Source organism: Leptonychotes weddellii, chromosome X (genome assembly GCF_054177405.1).
Source record: "Leptonychotes weddellii isolate Sample4059 chromosome X, ASM5417740v2, whole genome shotgun sequence".
Classification (NCBI taxonomy): Eukaryota; Metazoa; Chordata; class Mammalia; order Carnivora; family Phocidae; genus Leptonychotes; species Leptonychotes weddellii.
In genome coordinates, this window is record NC_138385.1 from 38,972,857 (window position 1) to 38,983,362 (window position 10,506).

The following is a 10,506-nucleotide window of genomic DNA, read 5'->3' on the forward strand; positions in this document are numbered from 1 at the left end:
TATCAGTGAGATCATATGATACATGTCTTTCTCTGTTTGACTTATTTCACTCAACATAATACCCTCCAGTTCCATCCACGTCGTTGCAAATGGCAAGATCTCATTCCTTTTGATGGCTGCATAATATTCCATTGTATATATATACCACTTCTTCTTTATCCATTCATCTGTCAATGGACATCTTGGCTCTTTCCACAGTTTGGCTATTGTGGACATTGCTGCTATAAACATCGGGGTGCACATACCCCTTCGGATCCCCACATTTGTATCTTTGGGGTAAATACCCAGTAGTGCAATTGCTGGATCATATGGTAGCTCTATTTTCAACTTTTTGAGGAACCTCCATACAGTTTTCCAGAGTGGCTGCACCAGCTTGCATTCCCACCAACAGTGTAGGAGGGTTCCCCTTTCCATGGAGGAGGAAGTATTGTTCAGATTAATTGATCTCCAGTCAAAGGGCAACAGATACAGACCACAAGGGACATCTCAAAAGGTGTGGAGGAAAAAAGGCCGAGAACTATGGTAAGGAAACCATAGGTGGTACTAACCAAGGTTGTTGAGGGCCTACGCTGCCATTCCTTGAAAGAATGGCAGAGAAGGTGATGCCAGGTGTCGGGAGAAGCAGACACCACATGGCCATGTCTGCATAGGTACTGAAAGTATATCCAAGGCCTTGTTCAGATAGTTCATTTGAATGTTACACCAGAGTATCCAGTTGAGGGCTGGCTTTGTGATTGGTTTCCCTAAAACAGCTGCTTTAAGGCAATGCCCAAACTTGATAACCTGACACGGAAAGTGAGCCAACAGAAGAGCAGATAAGAATATACACTAGGAGGTTACCCAGGCCATCGGGAGGTCCCACTGGGAAGACAAGCAAGTGGAACTGGTCACTACACACAGCCAAAATGACAAATGCTGCGATAAAAGAAAATTGAATTACTACTTTGAGTAACTCCTGTAAGAAATGCTAAAGCAATTTGACAATTAAATCATTACATTCTATGATACCTTAGCAAATGAGGAACATTTCAGCAATTAGCCATTTAATGTATGAACTAATAAAATTTGTATTGTGTATCTAAAACTATTTTTAATGCATTCTTTTTTTTTAAAAGATTTTTATTTATTTGACAAAGAGAGACACAGCGAGAGAGGGAACACAAGCAGGGGGAGTGGGAGAGGGAGAAGCAGGCTTCCCGCGGAGCAGGGAGCCCGATGCGGGGCTCTATCCCAGGACCCTGGGATCATGACCTGAGCCGAAGGCAGACGCTTAACGACTGAGCCACCCAGGCGCCCCTCTAAAACTATTTTTTAAAGATTTTATTCATTTATTCATGAGAGACAGAGAGGCAGAGGGGGAAGCAGGCTCCCTGTGGAGCAGGGAGCCCGATGTGGGGCTTGATCCCAGGACCCTGGGATCACAACCTGAGCCAAAGGCAGACGCTTAACGGACTGAGCCACCCAGGTGCCCTTAAAGCTATATCTTAAAAAAATCACTCAAGAAGGCAAAACCTATACAATATAATTATGGTACTTTTCTGTTACACAGACATACATAGAAGGGACAATTAGGATATAGCAAGCCAGGATTCAGATGTATTGATCAGGAATTCTAGATGAACAAAAGGGCCAACAGAAGTCTGAGATCTATCTGCAATATAATGATAATAGCTATGCTTCGCTGAGGGTATGCATACTATTTGCCACATACTGTGCTAGGTATTTTACATGGGTCATCTTTTTAAAAATTAGAACTCTATGAGAGAGGAACTATTATTACCATACCCATTTACAGATGGAGAAGGTGAGGCTCAGAAATTTGAACTTGCTCAAGGTTACACAGCTAATAAGTTAGAGGGATGGTATTTGAATCCAGGCAGTTTGACCCCAGAACTAATGGTTTGAACTACTACACTAAACTACCTCCTAAACTTCCTACCTAAAGATAGGAAGTAATGTTTCTTTAAAAGGAACATTTCATTCTAGAGGGAGCATGGTCAGGTGGAAAGGGCATAGGCTTTAGAGTTTTAGAGTTAGGCAGAACTGGGTTCAAATCCTGATTCCACCTGCCAACACCTATGTGACCTTAGGGAAGTCACTTAACCTCCGATCTTCAGTTTCTTTACCTATAAAACTGAAAAGGTAATGCCCACCTTACAGGGTTGAAAGAAAAAATCACATGTAAAGCACTTGACACACTCTAGATGTTTAAATGGTAGCTCTTTATTACTATTTTTCAGAACTGAGCATCTTTGATAACCCTGGTGGAGCCATTACCTGGGAGAACAAGAGAAAACAAGTCACTTAATGAAGTTGACTAATTGAAGTGGCAGAGCTAATGGAGCATATGATATTAAGAATTTTGAGTTTTATCTCGCAATCAACGGAAACTATTGGAGGATTTTAAACAGTGGAATAATATAAGGACATTTGTACTTTTTAAAAAAGACAACAGTACTACGTGCATGTTTTAAAACTTTCAAACAGTATAGAATTGTTTAAAATAAATGAAAGTCCTTCCCTTACCATCATGGATGTATTTCGATCACTTTAACAGCTAAATGGTAACTAGGTTAAGGCAGAGAGAACGGTAGTAAGAGTATTTCGCTAATTCAGCCAAGAGACTGTGGAAGACTGGATTCAAATAGTGCAAGTGGGGACATATTAGGAATTTGGGGGAGCTGTGGGAGAAATCTGGAGTAACGTGGAAAGGGAGTAAAACAGGAAAGGAGGTAGGGTATAGGATAATGTGCCAATAAGGGGATGCCTTGAGGTGCAAAGGGCAGCAAAGGTGAGCAGGGAGAGAGAAGGTATCAACTGATCACACTGAACAGGCTGCAGAGAGGAAGGTACACAAATGGCTATCCCCAGTTCCATAGTTCCAGTGTCTGGGTAACCCCTGGAAATGTTTCTTGCCATCTTCCGATTTAAGGAACATAAGCATACCCCTAAAGTCAGAAATGCTTAAAAGATTGCTCATACATACAATGTTCTATAAACCTCTTTAAAAATATTTTATTTATTAGCACGAGCTGGGGGGGAGGGGAAGGGTAAAGGGAGAGGGAGAAACAGATTCCCCACTGAGCAGGGAGCCCGACATGGGGGCTCCATCCCAGGACCCCAAGATCATGATCTGAGCCAAAGGCAGATGCTTAACCAACTGAGCCACATGGGCACACCTAATGTTCTATAAACCTCTAACAGGAAAGTTGAGAAAAAAGCCAAAGAAAAAGTAAGATAAAATACCATTTGGGTTTTAATACTGTACTTTGATAAGGAAAGGAGGCAGGAGTCGAATGACAAAAAAGAGAAAGAAGGAAACGGGATTCAGGGACTCAGCAATATTTGTTAAACTGTACTTGAGACCTATAGTCATTTCCTTAAGGCGTAAGCCATTTTCTATATAATGTGACTGACTTGTGTACTAAGCCAGTGTTGTTCAAATTAAAAACCTAATGTGGTCATGATATTGCTAGTTGTACCTTGTCACGAAAAAGGAAACATTATCGACACTGTCTAGTTCTTTTAATTTTCTTTTTGTCTAGTTCTTTTTCTAAACAGCTCTCTTTCATTATCATTGTGTGGCAGGTTACACCACCAGGTCGAAAGAGCTGACCCCATTTTTCAAGCACTTTCTTCTTTTTTCTTCCCTCAGGCAGGTCCCAGGGATGCTTTCTTTTCCTCTTAAAGCTGCCAACACTTTGGGATTCTTCTTCCTACCAGATTAACTATTATTCCCAATTCACCCCATTCTTCCTACTCAAGACAAGCACATAGGCCCTCAACATGTGAAGGGCTTTGTTTTAATCACTCTGGGGAAATAGACATCGGGACAAAATACAGAATAAATATGGGGAAATTGCAAAGACTGGAATTTTAGAAATTTCTAATGGTCAACTGATTCACATTCTCTTCCTTACTGATATAGTGATTATTAAGATCCCCCCTCCGTCTTTATTGAGTGAGCTTTCACCAAGCTTCCCCACTTCACACAAAACTCAAAAGCCATAAAATAAAAGGTTGTTAGTTTTGTCTACATAAGAAAAGTTCTGAACAGCAAAAACTTCCGTTAGCAAAGTTAAGAAAAACAGGAAACAAATATTTGAAACTTTCTACAAAGGACTAATTTCCTTATTACATAAAGGGCCCCTACAAATCAATAACAAAAGACCATTCAATAGAAAAATGGACAAAGGATATAAAGAGACAATTCAAAGAAATGGAAATACAAATGGCTTTGAATGTGTAAAAAGATGTTTATATATAAGAGAAATTTAAAAACCTGCACTGAAATATCACCTCTCACCTCTTAGACTGGCAAAGCAAAAGCCTGATAACATAACTGTTGTGTGGCCAGTGTAAGGAAACAGTTGTCCTTACATTCCTGGTGGGGGTATAAATTGGTACCATCTCCATGGACAACAGTTTAACAATATCTACCAAATTATATATGCATAAACCTATTCCAGAAATCTGACTTCTAGGAATTCATCCCATAGATATACTCACATGTTCAAAAGGACAAAGTTATGCACTGGAAACAACCCAAGTGTCTCTCATTGAGATATTGATTAAATAACGTTCCTACAATGAGAGACTTAACTATGCAGCTATAAAAATGGATAAGGAACCCCTATATATGTACCAATATGGATTGAACTCCAGTACATAGTTAAATTAAAAGACCAAGATTCATGACACAGCATGCTACCATTTGTGTAAAAGGGAGGGAGATTAAAATATATGTACACATTTGCTTGAATAAGCATAAATTATCTCTTGAAGGATATTGTGAAATGTTGGTTGCCTCCAAGAAGAGGGGCTAGGTGGTTAGAGGGTAAGGATGGGAAGAGACTTGACATCTTTTCTGTATGCCTTTTGAATTTTGAATCATTTGAATGTATTACCTATTCAAAAAATAAATACTATTTTAAAAATAAAATTTCTTCCCACTTCAGAACTCTGAACTCTGTACTAGAAATAAATAAATAAATAAATAAATAAATAAATAAATAAATAAATAAATAAAATATAAAAATAAGAAAAATAAAAAGTGGGGAGGTAAGATGGAAACCACTTCCAGGAATAAAAGCTCTATATTTCAACTGCAATACTTTCAGATGCCCACTAGTTTCAGATGGATTATTTATATACCTAAGGATCTCAAGCAAGTGTGGGATAAGTGTGGGATGAATAAGGCACTCACCGTGTGCACAGAATTTAAGGGGATACAAAAAGAAAACCTCCATAATCCAGATAATTCCGCATTTGTCAACTAAAATTAATGCAAAAATCCATGATGAACAGAGTATCAAAATTTTAAATAAGGACAAGATCAACAAAAGTGCCATATTGAGCCATACTGGAGCTTGAGGCAAAAGGAAAAAATGTGGGCCCCATATACATGTTTTTATGTATTCCTGAATGGTTAATTTTTTCCAGAACATTAAAGCAGTCGAAAAATTGCGAAGTAGATACATTAAAACTCACAGCATTAAGGCTAAATATTTTATTTACACCAACACCAGAATTTATTAAAGCTTACTTTTCTGGCTTTAATGAAAGCAAATTCATCAATAATATTTTCATTAAAACCAGTAATATTTTTGTTAAGTATTTTCTTGGGCCTAATAAGAATATGTATAATTTGGGGGAAGTGCTAGTAATCTGGTGCAACTGAAATGCAAGGTAGATACTGGAGAATCTCGAGATAAGAATCACAAGGTAGACATGGACTATTTATGCTATGCTAAGGAGTTTGCATTTCATTTTGAAGGTGATGGGGGAACATCTAAAGTATTTTAAGCACGTGTTTCAGGCAGATTACAATCACAACAGGGCCAAGGACTGAAGGACAAGACTAGAAGTGGAGACTGGATAGATTTTTAAGGTAGAAAGGTAATTACAAGGTAGATAGGCTGGGTTTTGATGACTCAGAGAAGAGGGAAAAAATGAGGATGACCAACCATTCAAGATTCACCCATTTACAACCTATTCTGTATCCATATTATATTATACATTCTTGAAATGTGTGAAAGGAGATAAATCACACTCTCCTTTCTAAAAGGCATGCCAAACAGCTTTTACTTCTGTAACAGAGCTCACCAAAAAACTGGAGAACCATTCATCTGATCAATTTTCTCATATTAAAAATGACCCATCCGTAATAAACACACATATGTGAGAGGTATCCTCCCCACCTTCACTATAGTCCTTGGCAAGAAACTGGCAAGAAATCTGGTATTCTGCCAAATGTACCAAGACTTGGATAATAAAAGAGGCAGCAGACCTCAGGTAACTGGTAGGTTGACAGTTTTGTTTCCTTTTTTAGGCAAGCAAAAAATATTTTAAAATGGAGTAGGGCAGAAAAAAGTCCATTTACATTCTTCTGTGAAAGGGGGATGGCCTCCTCAATAACGGAGTAACATCTAAGCCAGTGCTGCCTGCCATCCTAAGATTATTTTCCTTTAAAAATTATCTTTCATGTCCATTTCCAGTAACGTGGTGAAAATAACCTGGAAGTCTGTCCATACTGTAAAACATGGAGAAATACAGAATAAAATATAGCATCCTTTCAAATGTATAGCTGAGTTTGCAAGTAAGTAAAGGAAATCATTAAGGGTCCAAACACAACGTGGGAAACCCTAAACCAGAGCATTTAGCAGGAGCTGAAGCTTTAGCCGCTTTAATGGTGGGATGCAAGTGGCTTAGGTTTTGAAGACTATGCAGAGGCAGTAAACAGAGCCTTGGGCCTAAGACGGGGTTGGAACTAAGACACCTGTAGAAAGTTGAAACTTTCAAGGACTGCCCCTACGATAAGGGTGAACCAGACAAAAATCCACTCACTAGCATAGGGAAGACAGCCTGGTATCTGGGAAGGCAGAAAAAAGGTCTCCCTATGAGGATTTGTAATCGCAAGCCTGCTTTCACATGTATTTGGGATTTAAAACGTATCCTGCAAGGTCCAAGAACGCTCCAGGTCAAAATATTAGTAGAGAGTGGTTCCTAGCTGTTGTTATCCCTCGAACTACCTGGCAGAAGCAACATAAAACAGCTCTAGGGGAACAAATCTTCCACAAGATCCCCACAGGTAAAGCCACACTGAACACAATTTATAATAAGAATATTACAGAACACATGAAGCAATACCCCATCAGCAGCCAATGCCTGAAGACACAACAGCAGGATTAGACTCCAAATCTTCAGATAACTCTTCAGTGTTAGAATCATCTAACACTAGAACTCCGTGTAAAATGATTACAGACATAACTGAAAACATGAGACGGGCGCCTGGGTGGCTCAGTTGTTTAGCGGCTACCTTCAGCTCAGGTCATGATCCCAGGGTCCTGGGATCGAGCCCCGCATCAGGCTCCTTGCTCGGCGGGAAGCCTGCTTCTCCCTCTCCTGCTCCCCCTGCTTGTGTTCCCTCTCTCGCTGTGTCTCTCTCTGTCAAATAAATAAATAAAATCTTAAAAAAAAAAGAAAACATGAGAAAAGGACACGATTTTTTTTTTAAAAACAGACCAAATAATTTTTTTTCATCAGCAGAAAGGATCTCATTTCAATCTACCTGCCGTTAAATCAACATTTGTTGATTTCTGCTTTTTTCACTATCCCAAATTTTTAAGAAATAATTCTAGAAATGAAAAAAAAAGTTTTAAAACTAAAACCTCAATGGACAGATTAAACCACAGATTGAGCACAGCTAGAGAGAAAAAGTGGTAAACTGGAATATAGATATACAGAAAACAGCACAGAGAGATAAAGAAATAAAAATATGAAAGAGAGGTGAAGACACATAGAGGACAAATGGGGGAAAAAAGTAATATTCAAAGAAGTAATGACTGGGGGTGTTCCAGAACCGATGAATTAAAGATGTGAATTCTCAGATTCAGGAAGTCTGAGTCTTGAGCAAGATAAATACTACTAAATTCACATTTAGACCATTTTGGCAAATCTTCAGAACATCGAAACAAATGACCATAATGATACTACTTTCCATTTTTTATGTGCCAGGACTGTTCTAAATGCTTTACTTAAAAGATAATAATTTTAATATGTTGGCATATTTTCTTCTAGCCTTTTATCCATATAATGGATATACATATATATAAATTTCAAAGAAAAATCAGAATAATACTACATAGAGTCTTGTATTCTACTTTTTTTTGCTCAATATTTTCCCATAGTCATTGTCCCGTGTCAGGAAAGCAGCAGATGCTGCAACAGCACAAATAACAGCTGACATTTTAGAGTTTTGGTCATGAACATGGGTTTCGAAGTCCAAATTTCTGTGTTTGAAGCCCAGCTCCCACTTACTAGCCATGTGAATATGTGAACTTCGGTAAGCAACTCGTCCTCTCTCGGATCCCATTTTCTCATCTGTAAAAACCTACATCCTAGAGTTATTGTGAGTTACTATTTACTGAGCTACCTGCCAGGCACTGTGCTAAACACATGAAAAAACTTGCCGAACCTTCACGAAACCGCATGGCCTGAAACTCTTATTGCCCCTAGATTACAGGTAAGTGGGGCTTAGAAAGACTATGAAGTGATTTGCCTCAAATCACTCAGCCAATGATGGTGCTTCAACTTGAATCCAGATCCGTTTTCAAAACCTATGCTCTTGGTGCCTGGGTGGCTCAGTCGGTTAAGTGTCTGCCTTCCGCTCAGGTCATGATTCTGGAGACCTGCTCAGCGGGGAGCCTGCTTCTCTCTCTGCCCCTTACCCCGCTTGTGCTCGCTCACGCTCTCTCAAATAAATAAATAAAATATTTAAAAAACCCCAAAACCTATGCTCTTGATCGTTATGCCTCACTCTTCTTCGATATATTTGAATGGCTTCAGAGTATGTACAGATCATAAAGCTCACCACCATATTCCCCAAATGTTGCACATTTAGATCCTGGTTTCCACTTACTTCCTATCACAAATAACCCAGTGAAGAATATATTCACCCATAAAACACTGTGTGCAAGTTAGATAAACCCTTTAAGGTAGTTACTCTGAAGTGGACTTACTAAGTCAAAACGTATGAACATCTTAAAGCTCTTATATGCTGGCAAGCTCCTTTCCAGAAAGGTCAAAATCATTTACATACCATTGGTACTGCATGAGAGTAAGGTTGAACATTTCTTTTCACATATTGACCACCTATTGATATGCTTTTGCATATCAGTTGTTTCTTTAAAGATGTTCATTTTTCTAATTTGTTTGCATGTTATATATACTATATGTTATATGTGTATACATGTTACATATACTATATTGTCATATATTAACTTTCATATATAGTTATATATTATATATTGGTCAGTGTTATCATACACACCCTCACGTATATATATTCTTTTTTTGTCATTCTCATGTACTTTTTTATGAAGTATAGTTGATGCACAATGTTACATTAGTTTCAGGTGTACAACATAGTGATTCCACAAGTCTCTGTAAGTCTACATATTATGCTACACTCGCTACCATGTGTTACCATTCAACGCTATTACAATACCATTGACTGTATTCCCTGTGCTGTCTCTTTTATCCCCATGACTTATTCATTCCAAAACTGGAAGCCTGTATCTCCCTCTCCCCTTCACCCATTTTGCCTATCCTCCCCACCCCTGCACCTCTGGCAACCATCAGTTTGTTCTCTGTATTTTTATCATATATATAGTTTAACAATCTTTTTTGTTTTAGAATAGCTTTAGAGTTCCAGAAGTTGTGAATGGGACACCTGGCTGGCTCGCTCAGTTGGTGGAGTGCGTGACTCTTGATCTCGGGGTCGTGAGTTTGAGCCCCATGCTGGGTGTAGAGATTACTTAAAATCTTTAAAAAAAAGAAAGAAAAATGGTGACGATTGTACCGAGAAGTTTCATACACCCCACACTCAGTTTCCCCTGCTGTCAACAGCTTACATTAGTATGGTACATTTGTCACAATTAATGAACCAATATTGATACATTATTATTAACTGAAGTCCATACTTTATTCATTTTTCCTTATTTTTCACCTACTGTCCTTTTTTGGTTCCAAATCTCATCCAAGATACCGCAATACATTTAGTCGTCATGTGTCCTTAGGCTCCTTTGGCTGTGGCTGTTTTTGTCTATCACATATTTTTACAAATCTTTTACTTCCAATTTATAATCTGCTTTTCTCATTTATGTGTGTTGTTTTCTAATGTGTATAAAAAATTAAATTCTATATATAGAATATATATATTAAATTCAATTATATCAACATTTTCTTCTGTGATATCTTCTGCTGTCTTTATACTTAGAAAGTTTTTCCTTATACCCAAATGAGGGAAATGTTTACCTATATAATTTCTTATTGTTTCACGGTTTCACTTTTCATATTTATATCTAATTCGCCAATCCATATGGAGTTTATTTTGGTATATGGTATGAAGTAGGGGCCTAATTTATTTTTTTCCAAATAGTTGCCATTTCTCTGAAACCCTCTCTTACAATATCCTTCTTCTATTTAAGATTTTATTTATTTATT